General features: G+C 45.0%; 1 long non-coding RNA gene across 1 annotated transcript in view; it reads right to left on the bottom strand.

The window, feature by feature from the left end:
* LOC142429918 (uncharacterized) overlaps positions 1-21,254 on the bottom strand; it is a 118,562-nt gene that overhangs the window by 59,883 nt on the left and 37,425 nt on the right. The window contains exon 2 of the long non-coding RNA XR_012780439.1: positions 3,096-3,162. This is a non-coding gene — a long non-coding RNA (uncharacterized LOC142429918). The remainder of the gene's footprint in view (positions 1-3,095; positions 3,163-21,254) is intronic.

Genomic DNA, 21,254 nt, shown 5'->3' with positions numbered 1-21,254 from the left:
GCCACAGCTCTGTTGAGTGAGAGAGAGGCCCCACAACCCTGGTTCTTTTCAGGAATCTGGGCGGTGGGACATCGACAGGGACCCCTTAGCAGGCAGCCAACGCTGCAGGGCCCCCAAAACCCCAGGCTCCCAGGGAACAGCCCAGCTGCCCTGCACATGTGTATGTCCTTGAGCCATCTGGTCTGAAGCGTTTCCCCAGGGCGGCCAGAGGAATACTTGGAGGGAACGCTCAAATACCTTAAGGAGGAGAATTTTTGTCTTTGGGGGGAAAGGAATTAGAAGCCCTTTGAAGAAGAGATTTCCTTCCCAGAAAATTAAAGCTTAGGACAGGCTGTGAGCTGTCCCCTGGCGGTGCGCCTGCGGGAGGTTCCCGTCCAGCGCCGGGCCCCAGCCACCTTGCCCGCTCGCTCGCTCGGCCTGAGCAGCGCCCGCCCACCCCTGATGGCGCTGCAGCCTGGGCACAGCTCCGCCCGCCGCCTGGCAGGCTGCCCCCGCTGACCTCCCTGCTCTTCTCATTTCCCTTCCAATGACCTGGAATTTCCAGGGAGGCCTGATCCTGGTCCTGGATCCCTGGGACCTGTTGACAGCCTAGACAGGCCCAGGGAGGGAGGGGAACCAGTGTGTGGAATGCCATAGCAACAGACTTAGGAAAGAAGAAGAGGGGAGGCAAGAGGGCAGGGTGGGGAGGGGAGAGAGGGAAAGGAGAGAGGAGAGGTGAGCAAGAGAAATGGGTGGGTGAGGTGAAGACAGAAGATCAAAGATGGCCTAATGTTCACCAGCTTTTAAGATACTAGGATGGAGACCTTCGGTCCCGGACACACACACACACACACACACACACACACACACACACACACTTCTGGCCGATAAAATGATTTAAAAAAATCATTTATTGGGGTCTCATACAACTCATCACAAAATCACAATCCATACATACATCAATTGTATAAAGCACATTTGTATATTTGTTATCCTCATCTTTCTCAAAACATTTGCTCTCCACTTAAGCCCTTGACATCAGTTCCTCATTTTCCCCCCTCTCTCCCTACTCCCCCTCCCTCATGAACCCTTGATAATTTATAAATTATTGTTTTGTCCTATCTTACACTGTCTGACATCTCCCTTCACCCACTTTTTGTTGCCCATCCCCTAGGGAAGAGGTTATATGTAGATCCCTGTAATTGGTTCCCCCTTTCTACCCCACCCTTCCTATACCCTCCCAGTATCCCCACCCTGACCACTGGTCCTGAAGGGATCATCCGCCCTGGATTTCCTGTTTCCAGTTCCTATCTGGACCAGTGTACATCCTCTGGTCTACTGGCCTATCCTTGATTGGCTCTCTCTAGGTTCATTCATCGAGCTTATCCAGAGCCTATACTTCCTGGTGGTGTAGTGGTTGTGGTCAGCAGTTTGAAACCACCAGCAGCAACACAGGAAAGACTGGGCTTTCTACTCCCATAAACATTTACAGTCTGGCAACGCACAGAGGGTCACTGATCCAGCAATGGGAGAGATGCTACCTGGTGGCTTCATGGTTGCACCCTGAGCTAACCGCAGGGTCAGCAGTTCATAACGTGCCTCCGCTACTTGCATAAGGAGTTAACACTCTTGGAAACTCAGAGGGGTGGGACTACCTTGTCCTAGACCAGTGGTTCTCAACCCTCCTCATGCCTCGACCCTTTCATACAGTTCCTCATGTGGCGGTGACCCCCCAACCATAAAATTGTTTTCATTGCTATTTCATCACTGTCATTTTGCTATTGTTATGAATCAGGCGGCCCCTGTGAAAGGGTCGCTTGACCCCCAAAGAGGTCGAGACCCACAGGATGAGAACTGCTGTCCTATAGGTCACTATAAGTCAGAATCAGCTCGACGACTATGGGTTTGCTTTGGTTTGTGTACTACCTGCTAAAATGAGGCCCTGCACTAAGTAAGCCTCGGGGAACTCTGCCCGCCAAGGGCAGACATGGTCTCTGAACAGAAAAGAAAGCCCTTTCTGAGCACACAGCACGGGCAGGGCAGCTGGCAGCACTTTGCTGGGTCCAGACCTAGAAGATGAGGCATGGCTCAGGCTCCTTCCTCCCAGCTTTCTTCCTGAGCCCACATGGCCCAGGAGAGACTGTTCCTCAACAGAGCAGACCTCCCTGGAAAGTCCTTAAGTATCCGGACCCCAGAACAGGATCAAACCAAAACCAAAACCAAACTCACTACCATCGAGTCAGTTCTGACCATAGAGACCCTAGAGGGCAGGGTGGAACTGCCCCTGTGGGTTTCCAAGATTGTTACTGTTTATGGGAGAAGCGGGTGAATTTGAACTGCTGCCCTTACAGTTAGCAGCCCCACATGAAATCCCCGATGCCACCCATTCAGATCTGGAATAGACGCCGGAAAAGCACATGTGCCCCTCGGAGCAATCTCAAGGGAAACATCCTGGTTCAACAGTGCTTCTCGGGGAAGAATACAGTTCTGAAACTCCTTAGTTCGAGGACCACATGCCTGTAACCACTTGCTTTCAGTCCGTGGCCTCTTTTTTAGGCACGTTGGCTTATTCGGCATGTCCCAGCTTCACATCTTGGGAAGGTCATTTAAACGCCTCCCGGGTCCAATTCTTCACATTGGAAATGAGTCATTGTGCTACAGCATGCCCAAGGGCATCTAATGTTTGACGCTTCTCTGCATTCAGAGCAGATTGTCCAACAGAAACTTAAGAAGAGCCCGAGGCGCCATCTTAAATCTCCTAGTGACCATCTAGGGAGCCCTGGTGGTGTAGTGGTTAAGCCTGGACTATGAACCCAAAGGTCATTGGTTGAACCCCCGAAGGCTCTCCCTGGGAGAGGGATGTGGCAGTCTGCTTCCACAAGGTCAAGTTGCAGCTTGGAAACCCGATGGGGCAGCTGTACTTCTGCCTCAAGCCCATGAGACTTGGGAGAGACACAACGGGAAAGGTTGGCTTTAATGGGTCCACTTGGTTAAGTAAAACCAAAGTAGGTAAAAAAACATTTCAATAACATATTTTATTTAACCCAACCGATCTAAAAGATCAGCAGCTCGACACATACTATTGTTAGCCTCATGAGACGGTTGACATCACTTACATGTTTTGTTCGAGGACTCGCAACATCCCTCAATTCGGAGGCGAAACGTTCCCCGGTGATACTCGATCTGTGTGGGGATTTCATAAAAGGTACAGTTGTAAAAGTACATTCACACACCAAAGCTATTCCAATAACTGACATGAGCATCCATTTTTAAATGAAAATGAAATGGAAGTTAGCTTAGGGGGGGACGCCTGTGGCAGGCATCCTCACACCCTCTGCCGGTTGGTCAGACCCTCAGTTCACCCTTGCTCAAAACCATGGGGGAGTAGAAAGGGTGGCAGTTAGTGTCATTCCAGTGAGCACCTGCCTCACCACCTCGCTGTGACCAGAACAAGGAGAAACCAGAAAAGGGCAGCTCTACCGAGCCCACTGAAATGGTCTGCAGTTCCTTTCCAGGAGGTTGATGCCAAAGTTCCTGCCTGCCGAGGCCACGTTTCCAGTTCAGACGCAAATGCAGTGGCTGAGCTCCCAGGCTGTGGCCCAGACCCTACCTGTCCTTTCCGGGATTTGGGCTTTATTAACACCAGTCATATGCAGGGTAGGGGGTGAGAAGGTGGTGGAGGGGACAGAGGGTGAGAAGAGAGGGGACAGCAGGCACAGAAAAAAGAGAGGCACACCAAATCCACCAGACTTTGCATTCTTCCCGGGCTCTAGAGAGACTGGGTTTCAGGGGAACCACCTGGAACAGCGAGCCCAGAGGGAGCGGGGGCATCACAGGGCACCTCCAGGAAAATTCCTTTATGCTGTGGAGAAAAGTTAAAACTAGCAAAGACTTCACACAAAATTTGATTATCCTCATGGAAACACTGAGACTCAGATCAATTAGGCAACTTGCCCAAAGTCTTGCAGCACAAAGCTGAAATTGAAACTCTAGCCTGTTGGCTTCCGAAACTGGTCCTTCTCCTCCTTGTAATATTTAACAACACTAGCTGATGTTTATTGACTGGCGCTTATAAACCTGAACTCATTTATACTCACAGTGTTTTTATGAAAGTAGGTCCTGACCTCGTGTCCATTTTACAAAGAAAGGAAATTGAGTCTCGGCGAGGTTACAGAACTTGCCCAAGGTCTTGAAACTATTAAGAGATAACATCTCTGTTGAGATATGAACCTGCCTTCTAGACTCATGCACTGAGCAGCGGTGCGGTCTCAATAATAAACGGAGCCCTAGTAACATAGTGGTTACAAGTTGGGCTGCAACCTGCAAGGTCGGCAGTTCGAAACCAGCAAACCTTGACTTTCTACTCCCGTAAAGAGTTATAGTCTTAAAAAACCACAAGAGCAGTCCGATAGGGTCATTAGGAGTTGGCATTGACTTGATGGCAGTGAGAAAAACCACAACCACAACAACCAAGGATACTTATGGTTGTAGACACCGTCGACGGCCACACCCATCCTCTTGGCCCACCACTGCAATGCAGGCAGTTTCAGCCCATGGACAGCATCCCACTTGGAGTGCCTACGTCTCGATTCTGCTTGAAGGCTTTCTCCGGCTCCTGGGGAACTACAAAGGGGCGTTCCTCAAGCAGTGAGAAAGGGGGACAGGTAGACAAGTGCTCCACCCACAATTGCAGAGCTTGCTGCCCAGAGTTTCTCAGAGGCTCCCCCGTGAGACTGTGCCTCAGTTGCCCATAATAACCTGCTCATCACCATTCCTGTTTCTGACTTTCCTCCTGGCTCTCTCTCACTTTTCCCTTTTTTCATTCAGGCTTCTGGGGGCTATCCCTCAAAGAAGTTATCTGTTTCTGGGTATGTTTTGAAGGGAATCCAAACTAATAAATTCCACTTGGGTTAAATGTGAACAGTAAATTAGCCACAGGTCCTCGGTCCTCCTCTCAGAGAGCCAGGAGACTTTTCCAGGGTCTCTGAGTCCCGTTAGACTGCTGACACACATAAGCACCCTTTAAAGAGCTCCCTGTGCTGGCGGGCTGGGATAGATGTCAAAAGATGGTGGGAGGCCGGTGGTGCTTTCTAGAATTATCTTATTTAAAGTTATGTAATCAATGTCAGAGCGTTTGTCGGTCACTCCTAGGAAATGGTATAAACTTCGAGAATTGTTTCAAAATCCAAGGAAATCAAGTGTATGAGCGATAGCGGGAAGGCCTAGGAAATGAGAGGTACATTGTTGGTGACTGTCAGGTTGTTGGTCACCGTCACCATTGAGTTTGGTTCCTACTCATGGCAAACCCACGTGGGTCGGAGTAGAACTTCACTCCTTAGAGTACACAATGGCTGCTATTTCAGAAGTAGCTTGCCAGGCCTTTCTTCAAGGGTACTTACAGCTTGACTCAGAATGATTCAGACTGATACCTTTTTCTTTAGCATTGGTATGTGAAAGTAGAAATTATGCAGATTCAGAATTTTCCATGACAATTATCTATTGCATACACCAACTTTGTGACTGCCCACCCCCCTCCCCGCCACCACGGGCTCATCTATTGAGTAGGTCAACATACTTCAAACTGCATCCTGCAAGATGCTCCCGAGAAAAACTCCAGTGACCCAATCAAGTTGAATGCTCATTTTCATTGACTCTTCTTAAAGATGAACTGTCCATATTGGAATAAGAGAGTTTAAAGAAAAGAGAGAGAAAGTCAACAAAGTATCTCTACTAGGATGCCAATTCAGGTATGCATGCTTTATTCCAAACAAAGCATACTTAAGCTGTCCGTGGACGGCTGTAGACAAGTTCCCTCAGGAATAACATTTAGTTTCCTTATAGCGCCTTATGAGAAAAGTGGATTCTTTTTGTGCAGTGGGGACAGGGGGGAAATGACAGCAAGGTCAGGGCTAATCTCAATTTTTTTAACAAAACTCAAGTGAACATTTTCTCAAATCATTAAAGCTTTGCAACACACTTATGGGGATGCCGCTCCACAGAAAGTTACAGGTTTTCGATGGGTCAAGTATTTTCTGGATGGTTAAGAAGACTTCAAAGATGAGCTAAGAGAAATAGCACTGGCAACGTTGACCAATGAGGCAACCGTGTCTGCTGTCCAGAAACCGGGGGAAGACCGCCACCGAAGGAGCCTGGCTGTGATCGCTTCGCAAGCTGGGATCTCACATGGTTGGCATTCCCTACAGCAAGTGGACCTCATGACCTCAGCAGACTGGCAGAGCACCAAAAGTGTCGTGTGAGGATTCGTTACCACAAAGAGCTGATCTTTTGAGCAAGATCAAAGCTACCAAGGTGATTTCACAGAGCACATCATAACCAAGAATGAACCTTAGATTGACCGTAGTATGGTCCAGGGAGCGAGGTCCAATCAAAACAGGGGCTTTCAAGGGGATCTGTGGGGCCAGGTAAATTCAAGGCAGAGAGGTCATCCCAGGAAGGGCTTCGTGATTATTTTGGGATGCTCAAGGTATCATCTTGATAGACTTTCTCGAAAGACACAGGACAAGCAGGGGGGCTTCTTAGGAAGGCGTCTTAAGCCCCTGGAAAGCCTCATACGTGAAACTAAAGTTAGGAAAACTGCACTGTGGAGCTCCCCCCTCCCCCATCACAACAATGCACTTGCTCACCTTTGCGGGCACCCAGGAAAGTCCTAGGACAATTTCACCGGGAACCCTTCTCTCATCCACCTTATAGCCTTGATTATTTTTTTCTTCTCCTTTTAAGATTTCTTTTTGTTCCCTTCAACGAACACTTAAAAGGAAAGCAATCTGAGTCCTTGGACGATGCTAAAGCCACCGATTGGGCGTGGTGTGAGTTGAAGAGCAGAGCATTCTTCAGGGAAGGGCCAGGAACATGGAAACGAGGTTTACGGAAGTGTTCAGAACTAGATGAGGCTATGTCAAGAAGCAATAGCTTTGCGTTTGATATCTTTGTTTAATAAATGTTTCTATGATTGTGTAGCAGTATTTTTATTTGACTTAACCTTGTATTAAAGGTTCTAACAAATCTTGCTGTTGAAACAAAAATCCAGTTAAATATTTCTTTCCAAACATAATTTGTCTTATGGTTCTTTCTCCCTTGTAATAGCTGCTTACTCTTCCCCAGAACTGGTCTCCAGTGGAGTCTATTTTGAAAATCTCCAGTCTATTTCATGAGTATGTTGCAAAACTGTCTGCCTGAGAGCACAGGACTCCGGCTACAGAGTGTGCTGGGGTGCAAATGTCGTTACATCCCGCCATCCCAAGCTCTCTTCTTCGTCTTTTGTCCCATGCTACATTTGGGTTGAGGTCACATGGATTGTTTATCAGGGGCTAAATCCTCGACCACCATCACCTAGTCCTCCTTCCTAAGTCCCCCTTGATCCAACTGGGCATCCCTCCTCCTTCCCTCTTCCAGGTAAGAGCAATGATTGTACCCCACCATACTCTGGAGAACCCCCCCCCCCCAATCACGAGCGGTCAGAATAATTCAGATCTTCCTTCTTGACTAGGGACCCGGAAACCACTTTCCAAGCCTGAGGTACCACATGAGGGGAATCTCCATTATCCCATTCTCATATTCATCAGAAGCCAGTTCTCCTACCCAGTTCCTGTGGGAAAGACAGGGGAACTGAGGCATTGACTATCCCCCGCCCCAGATCCTCATTTTTGCAGGGATGCTTCTGGCCAATGACAGCGATACCCTAGGGGGGGCTAGGTGTCCTCTGAATTTCCATGGTGCCTCTGGTCTCTGACTTATCCCAAATCCAGACTCTTGTCTTCTTGGAATGCTAGCCCCAGCTTGTCTCCCACTCTGCTGGTCTGGTAGTGACCCTGGATGAAAGGTCAACTAGTGACTCCTGAGAAAAAAGCATTGAAAGGGACATGCTGGAGCCCAGCCCCACGGACATGGACTTCTGGCCCCTTCAGGGACACAGTCAAAGCTTTGGGCTTTCCCTCACCACTTAGTCAAGCTGGGTCTGTGCATTTTTTTTTTTTGCTTTGTTTCTATGGAGACTAGAAGGCGGCAGCTGCCTGTCTCTGACATAGACAAAGCCTCTTCATTTAGGGGCATCAGACAGACCAGGGGTTCTCAACCTCAGGCAGTTCATATTTGGGCTGGATAACTCTTTGTTATGGGAGACTGTCTTGTGCACTGCAAAATGTCTAGCATTATCCCCAGACTCTACCATTATGCACCCCACCACTTACAATCACCGAAAATGCCTTTCCAAAAAGCCCTCAAACTTGATGCTGATTGACTCATACGATCCTATCGGACAAGGTGAAACTACCCTTGTGAGTTTCTAAGACTGTAACTGTTAATGGGAGTAGAAAAGCTCTGTTTGGTTCCCAAGGAGTGGCTGGTGGTTTCGAACTGCTGACATTGCTACCAGGGATCCCTAAAAATGCCTCTCGAAACATAAAACATGGAGCAATATTAGTGGATACACACCATGCATATATACTAAGAGAACACTATTCAGTCATAAAAAAATGATATCCTGATGAACGCCACCCATGGAGAACCCGGCACACAGTATGTTGAGGAGATTGAGTCAGTTGCACAGGACTAATACCTTATCAGCTCACTTATGTCAACTAAACAGATGCATAGAACTTTCTTCAAAAAAGACTCTTGATGTAGCAAATGTTCCCCGAGAGTCAGAGATGACTGACAGAGGCCAATCTCAATAGTCTGACTCTGTACTCTGACAAGCTTACAGCTAAGGTCAGTTTGCTTTATTTGGGTAATTTTTAGGTTTAATACATTTATTTACTACTGCCTGCTTTCAGTTGGATCCAGAGCTAGAGTAATGCAAAAACCTATTAGACAAAGAAAAATCAAGTATTGTACCCCAAAATGAGTAAAGGAAAAGCGGTAAGCCTGAATCATATTAAAGGGAGAAAACGTACAAGACCGAGGCAAATAAGACGAGCCTGCCAAGGTCTGGCTCCCACAGGTGTCACTAGATAAGCCTCACTGCCACTGTGTCAGTGCTGACTCAGAGCGACCCCTGGTGGTTCTGTCTGTAACTGGTCGCGGGAAAGCCCCCTCTTGCTCTTGTGCCGCTGGTGGCTTTGAATGGTTGACCATGCAGATGGCAGCCCAAAGCATACCTACCATACCACCAGAGCTCCTCAATAGACAAGACAAACCTACAAACAGTTTTTCAAAAAAGGTAAACAAGATGAGAAAATGTTCATTATGGTTGACTCTGAATGCTGAGTGGTGGGTTTGGGGTAGATTATCAATTCTTTTTACTTTTCTGGTCTTGCTTTTGTTGCTGCATTGAGCCTGGATGGAGTTTACGATTTTAAAAACTCTATTGGATTGATGACTTATGCATTTTCATGCTAAATAGAATCGTAAGATATTAGTGTGCACAACATAAAAATATTCCACTTGTGTAAAATCAGAGCAAGATGGTAATGGGAAAAAAAGCATAGATTGGAACTCTTGACAAATGTGGATTCCAATCCTGACAGCACTTCCACTCACCAGTCATGAGGATGCTAATAATATTCACTCTGCTAGTCTGTCCTCAACTGAATGGGAAACAATTTGTAAATGTCTAGAGCCCTTGTGGCATACAGCCCATTGGGCTGCCAACCTTGAGGTAAGCAGTTCAAAACCACCAGCTATTCCTCAGGAGAACGATGAAGCTTTCTACTCTCATAATCGCTTACAGTCTCAGAAACCCACAGGGGTAGATCTACTCTGCCCTATCGGGTTGCCATGACTCAAAATTAACTCCAAGGTCCTGCGTTTGATTTTTGGCTTTAGAGAATAATGAGAGAGAAAATCACCACAGAGTCTGCAACAATTGGAACAAGACAAGCAAAACAAATCCAGAGACCCTAGAAGAAAAGAAAGGATAAAGATTAAAGCATAAATAAAGGAATCAGAAAAATTTTAAAAAGCAATAGGAAGAAAATCAACAAGACAAGAAATCTGTTCTTTGGAAGAATTAACAAAATTGATAAACCACTGGCAAACCTAACAAAGGAAAAGAGGGAGAAAAACAAATATTCCAAATAAATGAAATGAGTGATATCACAACTGAGTCAGAGGAAATTTTTTAAAAGGTAATTATATAATATTGTGAAAACTTGTTTTGTAACAAATTTGAAAACCTAGATATCACAAGTGAGTCAAATGAAATTTTTAAAGGGAAATTACATAATATTGTGAAAACTTGTTTTGTAACAAATTTGAAAACCTAGCAGAATGATCGGCATTAACACAGACTGGTGTAGAGAACCTCAGCAGGCATATAACACAAGAAGAAATAGATCTGGTCATTAAAAAACTCCCAACATCAAAATCTTCCAGGACCAGATGGCTTTAGCCACCAGTCATTTAGAGAAGAGTAGCACCAACTCTACATAGACTATTTCAAAAATATCAAAAGGGAAATATACTACTGAACTCATTTTATGAAGCAAGTATAACCTTGATACCTAATCCAGGTAAAGATATCACCAGAATTGACCATTATAGACCAATATCCCATATGAATGTAGACACCACAAAGAATATGGAAGACTGGAGAAGAATTGGTTTATTTGAAATATTATGTTGGCAAAGAATATCGAAAAGATCACTGCCTGCTGGAGAACAAACCACCAGTCTTGGAGAAAGTACACCAGAATGTTCCTTAAAAAATGAAGGTGGCAGAATTTTGTCTCTCGTACTTTGGACTTGTTATCAGGAGATCGGTCCCCAGAAAAAAACATACTGCTCAGGTAAACTGAGGCTCTCTGCAGCTCAAGATTCTGGCCTCACTCTGTGCGCTGCCTATGCTACCTTGAAATCCTGTGCACAGCAAGGTCGTCAACATCCCCTGCCAGGCCTGTATGCCTGCCCTCGAAAAATGACCCCTCTTCCCAACCCTCTCCAATTCAGGGTCTCTTACCAAGGCCAAAGCCAAAGCCCAAATCAAAATTAAAACTACTACTGTTGAATTGGTCCCTTCCTCACCGTGACCCTATAAGACAGAGTCGAATTTCCCCATAGGGTTTCCAAGGTCGCCAGTCTTTATGGAAGCAGACTGCTACTTCTTTTCCCATAGAGAAGCTGGTGGGTTCAAACAACTGTCCAGTGCTTAACCACTTGCACTCCACCAGGACTCCTCCAGGGTCTCTAAGGAGGGGAATCAGGAGGATGACAATTTTTCTCTATCTTGCGCCAGGCACGGTACCTCACACTGGTCTCTCTTCTTGCTCTTCACTGCCCTGTGAGCTTGACTAATAATCCCTTTTTCAGGAATGGGAACTGAGTTCAAAGAAGTTGTACAGGTTGACGTCTGGGAAGATGGCGCCGAGTTAGCCACTGCCACCAACCACCCCTTGTCCGCTTCCCTCTCCTGGCTTTCCAAACAAGACCTTGACTCTTCCGAGACATCTCCAAACTCTGCCAGCCCAATTAGCAAGAGAGGTTTACTATCTTGTAAGACCTTGAACTGCTACCTGCAGCTGTGCTGTCCCCCCCCAACCCGTTCCCGTGACAACCTGATAAAAGTGTCCCTGCAGGCCTGCGATCTGGAGCAGAGCTCTTGTCTTCCCTTGGCTGTGGATACCAAGCAAAGTCAGTTTCCCAGGACATCCTCAGCTGATGGGAGTAGAGTGGACAATCTGCCTCTCCTCACATCCCCTCCCAACCCCAAACATCAGAAATATAGCCAGTGTGACCCCAAACAAACAAAAAGAATTATGTACAAATGGTTTATCATTTCTCTGTCCTGATCCTCAAAACAACTAATAAAATATCAGTTACCAAAAAAAAAAAAAGGTTATGCAACTTGCCCATGATTACACAGCGAATAAGTAGTAAGACCAAAACCAAATAAACAAAACAAATAAAACCTGCTGCCATCTGGTTAATTCTGATTCATAGCAAACCTATATAGACTTTCCAAATCTTTACGGGAGCAGACAGCCTCATCTTTCTCCCTCAGAACAGCTGGTAGGGTTTGAACCGCCAAACTTGCGGTTAGCAATCCAATACTTAATTGACAGTGCCAAAGAGTCAGCCCCAAGTAGTCCAACTGGCCCATTTTACAAAGGATAAAATTGAAGCTCAGAGAACAGTGACTGTCACCCAGGGTCCCCGACTAACCATGCCAGAATGCGAGGCAGACTCAGAGCAGCGCAGCTCCCCAGCACCTAGGCGCAGCTCCTATTTGGAGAAGGGGGAGGATGCCAGCGTTCAGTTAACCAGCTACCCTCGTCAGAAGGTAGGGATAACATCACGGTTTAGAGGATACGATCTGGAGCCAGACCGGGTTCAAATCCTGGCCTCTTTCGTACCAGCTGTGTTATCTTGAGTGAGTTATTTTAAGTCTGTGGGCATCTGTTTCCTATCTCGAAGAGGAACACAGGAATAGCTTTGAGACGACATAAGTTAATGCACATATGAGCTTAGAATACGAGGGCACTTCAAAAAGCTCAGGGGAAAATGGAACTAAATGATCATGGATTTTCTTCCATGAACTTTGTGAAGCCCGCTTACAGGCCTGCCACTTAATAAGCACTCAGTAAATGGCGTGGTTGGGTGCCATTAAGTCCGTCAATGTTGACTCACAGCAACTCCATGTGACAAAAGTAGGACTGGTCCCTAGGATTTTCTAGGTTGTAATCTTTACAGGAGCAGAAAAACAGTTCTTTTTCTACAGTGGCTGCGTGTGTTCAAACCACTAACCTTTTGCTTAGCAACCAGTTGCACCAACAGGCTACCTTGAATGTTTTCAAGCGTTCCGAAATGTAATTCTAAGACATTTGGCCACTCATTTTTGTAACGGTTTCTTGCCCCCAAAGAATGTTTATCATGCCTTTTCACTGTCATTGTGAAAATTCTTGGAAAAGATCGAAAAATATGAAGGATAAAAAGAACCATCATGGATAAAACAAAGCGGAGCACTGGAGTCAATTTGACGGATAGCAGCGAGGCCCCTTCGGATTTCTGAGTCGTAATTGCTGTGGGAGCTGAGGGACAATTGGGGGACTCAAAGGGCTGGCCTTGCGGTTAGAAGCCCAAGGTGTAAGCATGACACCAGCAGAGCTCCTTACACCCACCTCTCACGGGGAGTCCTTCAACAGCGCAATGCCAGGAAGTGTTTATTTGGGGACATTTCAAACACGTGCAAACGTAAAAAGGATATTATAGTCAGGGCCCAGATCTTCTCATCACTCTACTTCTTTAAAGACCTACCCACTCATGGCCAATCTTTACTTTTGAATCGTTTTATTAGGTCTCTTACAGCTCTTATCGCAATCCATCCACCCATCCATCCATCCATCCATCCATCCATCCATCCATCCATCCATCCATCCATCCATCCATCCATTGTGTCAAGCACATTGGTACATCTGTTGCCATCATCATTCTCAAAACATTTTCTTTCTACTTGAGCCCTTGTTATCAGCACATTGTCCCCCTCCCCCACCTACCCACCCAGTCTCCCTCATATCATGGACAATCTTACTTCATTTATAATTCCATCTATTTTTCTCCTACTCCCCTTTTCCAATATTTTGGAGTAAATTTCAGCATCATATCATGTCACCTCTAAATATTTCAAAATGTATCTCTGAAATGCATACATAGTTTCATTCTTTAAAAATATAGTACTAACACGGATGCCACACTTTAACAGCCAGTCACAAATGCTTAAAAAATACACATGCACAGAGTAAGGAGCTGCCATTGAGGCAATTCTGACTCACGGTGACCCCTGGTATGTCAGAGCAGAGCTGTGCTCCGTGGAGTTAGACCATCAGTCTTTCATCCGAGGTGACTCCAGGTGGACTTGAACTACCTCCAACCTTTCAGTGAGCGCCCAAGGCAGCACTACCCAAGTGTGTATCACTCAGGGTCTCACAATGATCGCTTCATGTCACCATCTTACCAGTGTTCAAATTTCCCCCAGTGGTTACAGTATTTAATTTTACACTTTGTTTGAATTAGAATCCAAGGCGCATCCATCCCTTTTGTACTCCCTTGTCATTGAGTTTTTGGAGGGAATAGAGTCATTTGCTCTACAGAGTTTCCACAGCTTGGATGTTGCTGACTTAACATGCTTCTTTGTACTGTTTGTTTCCTGTAAATGAGCTGTTCTAGAGGCTTGACCAGATTTCACTCAGGTTTAATTTTGTGCCAAGAGTACACCGTGGATGGTGTGATACACTTCCATAGGGAGACATGTAATTCCCCTTCATCTTGTGTTTGGATAATGGAGCAGATTTGGAAGATTATAACCCAGACATACAAAATTCATTAGCGTTTACAAAATAGCGTTATTTTAAATCTATCAGTACTTTTCAGCTATTAGCTGGAACATTTCTGCAAAAAGAAACTTACTATCATAATGAGTTCATTCAAGAAAAGCAAGATAAACACTAGATTCTTTTATTTTTTTTTCCTTGAATGGCCAGCTTTGAAAAATAAAGAACTTTGTTGGTGTGTGCTATCAAGTCAGCACGGACACACGGTGACACTATCCGGAACAGAACAAAGCCCCGTCGCTCCTGCACCATGCGCACAGTGGTGACGTTGGAGCCCATTGCTGTAACCGCTCTGTGAACCCATCTGGTCAAGGATGCTCTCCTGGATCACTGCCCCGCTTTTTTTCCAAGTAGTGAGGCCCTTTCCAGGGACTTGTCTCTCTGGATAACACCTCGAAAGTATGGTGAGACAACGTCTCACCATCCTTGCTTCTAAAGAGCATTCCTCCTGGGCTCCTCCCAAGGCAGATCTGGGGTTCTTTCGGGAGTTCATGGTATGGTAGTCTCCCTCCTCCAACAGACCAACGAGGTCTGTGGTTTTCTTTTTAATATCATTGTTCGTTGGTATGTGTCTTACCAACTCAAGGATCTGCACACATGTTACATGTTTCAGTCCCTTGCTTGTATCAAATTACATCGTTTCTCTTCTTTGCTTTTTACGTAGCATTGGAATGATTGGGTCTAAAATGTTTGGTAGAACTCCCTTGTGAAACCATTTGGGCCTGGTGCTTGTTTTATTACCAGTTTTATTGCCATATACCTCACATATCATACAATTTAATCATTCAACCACAATAAGAAGTTTGTACACACATCACCACATTAATTTCAGAACATTTTCTTCTGAAACTCATTGTTGTTAGTTCCTCATTTCCCCCATCCTCCCCTATCATGCCCCTAGACAATTATCAATCCAGTTACGGTCTGGAATTTGTACACAGAAAATCATACAAAACATAAACAGGAGGCCACCAACAAGCAGCAACAACCAATTATAATGACTAAATAAAATATAGAAAAACCTCAATTATAAAAAGCAGAAAGAGGAAAAAATGAGGAGCTGATACCAAGGGCTCAAGTAGAAAGCAAATGTTTTGAGAATGATGGTGGCAACAAATGAACCAATGGACTTGACACAATGGATGTATGTGTGGATTGTGATAAGAGTTGTACAAACCCCCAATAAAATTATTTAATAATTTAAAAAAAATAGAAAATATTAAAAACGGAAACAACTTTTAAAAGGGTCAAAAGGGAGCTCATCACATGATAAGGTGTCACATCTTAACCTAAGGACATCTGCCACAATCCACTTTACGATGCTCTCTGTCTGCTCCTGGTGCTTTTGGGGCAAGGAATCACGTCAGCTAATTTTGTTGTCTCCTCGGTGGCAATCGGTCAGTTAAGACTTTGTCTCCACTGAGCTCCATGTCGGTAAATTGCATTTTTCAAGGAGATTATTCCGTCGCTTGGGTTTTAAAATACAGCTGCAGGTAATCGAACAAAACAATCTCATGCTTTTCTGTTAGGCTTCCTCTGCTTTGATGCTTATTCCAATAGCCACTGCCACCACTGCTCAGTCCGTGTGTTTCTGCTTTGCCCCGCTTATTATTCTCTCGATTAGTTTGGACAGCTTGTTGATTGTTTCAGCCTTGATTTATTTATTAGTTTTACTGTCTGTGTTCTTTTCATTTCTGTTTTCATCTTTGCATCTCTTCGTCCTAGATCGTTTTGTCAGCTTTCTCGCTCTTTTCTAGTTGTTTGAGTGAGATATTTGATTCATTTTTTCCTAAAAAGAAATATTTAATTCTCAATGTTTTTCTTTAATAAATAACTTTAGCTAACTTGTAGAGTATGTTTAATGCTTTTATTATGTTTCTATTATCTTTTAATATATTTAAACATATCTAATTATATTTCTACCATCGTTACTTTCAGTAAATTCTATAACATCATATTGTTCTTTTACCTCTGACCAGCAAGCAGCTTATTAACATGTTCTTTTTTTCTTTTTAATTTCAGATAAAGTGAACATTTGTCTTTTATTCTGCCAGAAATTGTTAGTTTTTTCTCCGTATTATGACTAGAGCATTTGGGTAGTGTTTATGTTCTTGACTCGTTTCTTTTGTGGTCCATTTAAGAAGGTGCTATCCTAACTTTGGGGACTAAGATATATGTAAAATCTTACTGATCGTGTGTTTAAAAAACCCAACCAAGACACAAAAATGCACCAAACTCACTCCACTGAGTCAATTCTGACTCCTGGTGACCCCGTGGACAGATTAGACCTTCCCCCTGTGGGTTTCCAAGGCTGCCAGTCTTTACAGAAGCAGAAAACCTCGTCTTTTCCCTTCAGAACAGCTAGGGGGCTCAAACTGCTGACCTTGTAGTTAGCAGTCCTACAGAGAGCCCACTCCACTACCAGGCCTACGTCTTGATTGTATATTTTAACCTAATTCCTTACTGATCACTTCATCTAACATGGAGCAAGATGCGTGTATTATTGTGGATAGTTGCCAACAGGTGGATTCCGACTCCTGGTGGGGTAACCCCAGGTGTGTCAGAGTGGAACTGTGTTTCACAGGGTGTTCAAGGCTGTGACCTTTGGCAAGTAGACTGCCAGAACTGTCTCCCAGACACTGGAGTGGTTCCACTGCCAACCTTTTGCCTACTAGGTCAGCACATAACCATTTGACGGTCTCTCCTATGATGAGTGGAGTTTTATTCTTTCTGAAATTTTAGTCATTCTCAAAATCAAACTCACTGCCATTGAGCTGATGCCAACTCTTTGCGACCCTATAGGACAGAGTAGTCTGTCCCCATGGGGCTTGAGGCTGTAACTCTTTTTAAACTATTTTTTATTAAATCATTTTACTGGAGGCTTGTACAACTCTTAGCACAATCCACACAGACATCCATGGTGTCGAGCACGGCTGTACATTTGTTGCCCTCATCATGCTCAAAAAATTTGCTTTCCACTTGAGCCCCTGGTATATGCTCCTCCTTTTTCCCCCTCCCTCCCCGCTCCCCCTTCCCCTGAGGCTGTAACTCTTTACAGGAGTAGAAAGTCCGGTCTTTTCTCGTGAAGTGGCTAGTGGCTTAAAACGGCTGATCTCCCCGTTAGGAGGCCAGCTCATCACGACCGTACCGCCAGAGTGCTCCTCTGGAGCTTGTATTGTATTGTCTTCAACACAAGGCCGGTATTCAAGGACATCTAGCTCTGCTACGTCCTATATTACCTTCAAAACCAGTTGCTTCTCTGAAAGGGACCCCACTGCCCCTCACAGTGAACCTTGTGACAGTGGGAACTCAGCACACTGCCTGTGCCAGGCCTCCGAAGTGCCCTGCTTTTGAGTTCGCTCTTACCACGTTTCCGCCGCGTTAGTGGAAAACATTTGCATTCTCAACATCTGCTCTGGCCTTTGCAGGTTTCACTGTCACGTAACCCTAGTGATATATCGGGTTACACATTGGGTTGCCGGGCTGCTAGCCTGAAAGGTGAGCAGTTCAAAACCACCAGCCCCTCCACTGGAGGAAGATGAGCCTAGTTACTTCCCATAAAGAGTTACAACCATGGAAACCCACAGGGGCAGGTCTACTCGGCCCTAGGAGGTCTCTACAAGTCACAATTGCCTGAAGGGCAGCCAGTTCGGTTTGGCTTGGATATTCCTGAATTGTTGCTTTGATCGTTTTACAGTCTTGTTCTTTGTCTCCTTTAATACTTTTACTTTTTAGATCAAATGGTCCATTTTATGGAACAGGAAACACCCAAAAGCAGTTGCATTGGTAAATTACAGCCTGCAGGTTTTGTGTCTTGGTGAAGGACATCGTGGACAAAAGATGGATGGACATATTGTCCACACGTCTGGGCTCAAATCATAGAGACCCATGTCAGGGAAACACAGGGCAGGGCAGTCTGTGGCTGTGCTATGCATAGTGTATCTAAGGGCTGGGAGGAAAAGGTAACTACAGAATGGTCTTCCAGTTGCTTAAAAGGAAAATTTATAACAGCTTTTTGTGGAGGACCAAGAACACCTCAAAGAGCAGTAAAGATATATGTAAAATCTCATCCTTTTTGTTATGTATTGAGGGGGGAATCTAGATGGTTTGTTACTACAACCATGTTCGCCTGTACAACTTATTGCATCTGGGAGGACATTTTCCAAGGTATATTTCATGCCATTTGATTTATCAGATTTTTATGATTAGTTATATCTTTGGGTTTGATTGTTAGAAAGAAAAGTCATAAGATTAGTACACTAGCTGCAATCTTGATCCTATAAGACAGGGTAGAACTTCCCCTTTGGATTATACTTTTTTGGTAGTAGTTTTATTGGCATGTAATTCACATACTACATGATTCAATACTTCATTCACCTTAAGAAGGGTTGTACAGCTGATGGTGCCCGGCTATCAAAAGATATAGCATCTGGGGTCTTAAAGGCTTGAAGGTAAACGAGTGGCCATCTAGCTCAGAAGCAACAAAGCCCACATGAAAGAATCACACCAGTCTGTGCGACCACGAGGTATCAGGTATCATCAGAACAAAAAATCATATCATAGTCAATGAGGGGGGGAATGCGGAGTGGAGACCCAAAGCCTATTTGTAGGCCACTGGACATCCCCTTACAGAAGGGGATCGGGGAGGAGACAGCCAGTCAGGGTGTAGTGTAGCAACAATGAAACATACAACTTTCCTCTATTTCCTAAATGCTTCCTCCTTCCCCACTATCATGATCCCAATTCTACCTTACAAATCTGGCTAGACCAGAGGATGTACACTGGTACAGAAACACAGGGAATCCAGGGCGGATGATCCCTTCAGGACCAGTGGTGAGAGTGGTGGTACTGAGAGGGTACAGGGAGTGTGGGTTAGAAAAGAGGAACCGGTTACAAGGATCTACATATAACCTCCTCCCTGGGGGATGGACAACAGAAAAGTGGGTGATGAGAGATGTTGGACAATGCAAGATATGACAAAATAATAATTTATAAATTATCAAGGGTTCATGAGAGAGAGGGGAGTAGGGAGGGAGGGGAAAATGAGGAGCTGATGCCAGGGGCTTATGTGGAGAGCAGATGTTTTGAGAATGATGAGGGCAATGAATGTACAAATGTGCTTTACGCAATTTATGTATGGGAAGTTCTTTTTTAAAGGACATACACCTTAAATAAAATATCTCAGTCCCTGACCTTCACAAACATACCATCATTTTGACAAAATTTTAAAAGGAATGAAACTAGGTAATTCATAGCAAAATAGCAAAATGGGCTGGATTTAATCATAATTGTATCTGTCTGGGTAATCTGTAGACGGGACAGTAATATATGAACAAAGACAAGGGGGAAAGAGTTGTCCAATCACCACCACAATCAGTTTTAGAGCATTTTCTTCATCTTGTTCCCATTGTTATCTTTTAATGTTTTTATTCTGAAGTCCATTCTGTCAGCTATCAAGACTTCAACCCGCTTTTTCAGTTTAATTTTCTTATATATCTTTCTCTATCCTTTTATTTCAAAAACATTTCTTAATCTCTTTTTTCTTAAACGTGTGGATATTTTTGTTTTAGATGAATCTCATGTAGAACAGAGGACTGGATTTTGCTGCTTTCACCAAACTGAAAGAGAGAGAGAGAGAGAGAGAGAGAGAGAGAGAGAGAGAGAGAGAGAGAGAGAGAGAAAGCTAATAGGAAAATATCAATTCAAATGACTTGTAATGATATGCTTGATATATTTGACTTCAGCTCCATCATCTTATATCATCTGTGACTCACTCTCTATATGTTTAGCCTTTGAACTTTTCTTTCAGCTTTGTAAACCAGTGTCTGGGCAAAATTCCATAGGATTCACTTTCGTCTCCACCACCCTCCATGCTGTTTTCTAGTTCACACCGATCATATATCCATCCTGAGACCCTAAGGCTTGGAGACCTCTGCAGCCTGTTAAAACACTTAAAAGTCAAAGGATTCATTGGCCGTGCGTGCTCCATCAAGGAACGAAGGGGTGGGTTGGAGACACCCACCCAGGCTGGCTTGACATAGCAATGAACCCGGAGTTTGGAAATGAGAAGACAAAGGGTGTTAGGAGAGGAGAGAAATATTTCTGGGAGCAGTTCCCCTTAATGAATTACCCAAGATTTGTAGCTGCCCAGACTGTCCGGGTAAGTCTTTCAGCGTGTGGACCCAGAAGTGTCACAGGCTCCCGCTCCACTCGATCCTCGCTGCCCTTTCTGTGAACTGTGACACTTCCTGTCACCAGTTTATTTTCCCTCCTCTCTGGCAGCTGTCCACGGCAGTCGGCATGCATTTGAAATCACTGGCTACTTACTTGGGAATTCACACGAGGGAGAGAGCGAAAACAGTCATTCCGAAGGATACCACATCGTCATGAATTTGAAAGAAAAGTCAACATTGAAGAAAGCTTTCTCTCTCTCTGTCTCTCTCTCTCTCTCTCTCTCTCTCTCTCTCTCTCTCTCTCTCTCTCTCTCTCTCTCTCTCTTTTGCCATCCTAATGACTGTGGCTTAAGAGACCCACGGAATGCCAAATAAACCCAAATAAACGCTGGCAGAGGGAACAACGGAGAGTTCAAGTCTGCGGCTGGGGGGTGGGGAGGGTGGGCGCCACACTGAGGCGTTCTTCCCTGCAGCCACATCACTCTCCTTTCACCTCTGCTCTGCTTTGCACACCGGGCTCCCTCACCTAGGGCAGAAAGGCTGCCGATGCTCAGGTTTTCTTGGGATTTTTCGGACACCTTTTATTTGGGTGTCGGATGTTGGGGGGTTGTTGTCTGTCAACAAGGAGTAAGATGCTTGGTTGTTCAGAGGCAGGCAGCATCCTCAGCAGGTGCAGCAAGAACCTGGGTTCAAATAGTCTTGGTTTCCATTCGCAGCCCTGACACGATCAGGGTGCGGGTTCTGATTCCCCAGCTCCCCATCTGAGAAGCTGGGTAGGTAGAAGAACACGGGGTTTAATGGATTTCTCAATGAGTTACCA

Source organism: Tenrec ecaudatus, chromosome 16 (genome assembly GCF_050624435.1).
Source record: "Tenrec ecaudatus isolate mTenEca1 chromosome 16, mTenEca1.hap1, whole genome shotgun sequence".
In the NCBI taxonomy this organism is placed as follows: Eukaryota; Metazoa; Chordata; class Mammalia; order Afrosoricida; family Tenrecidae; genus Tenrec; species Tenrec ecaudatus.
This window is presented reverse-complemented; position numbering and strand designations above follow the sequence as displayed.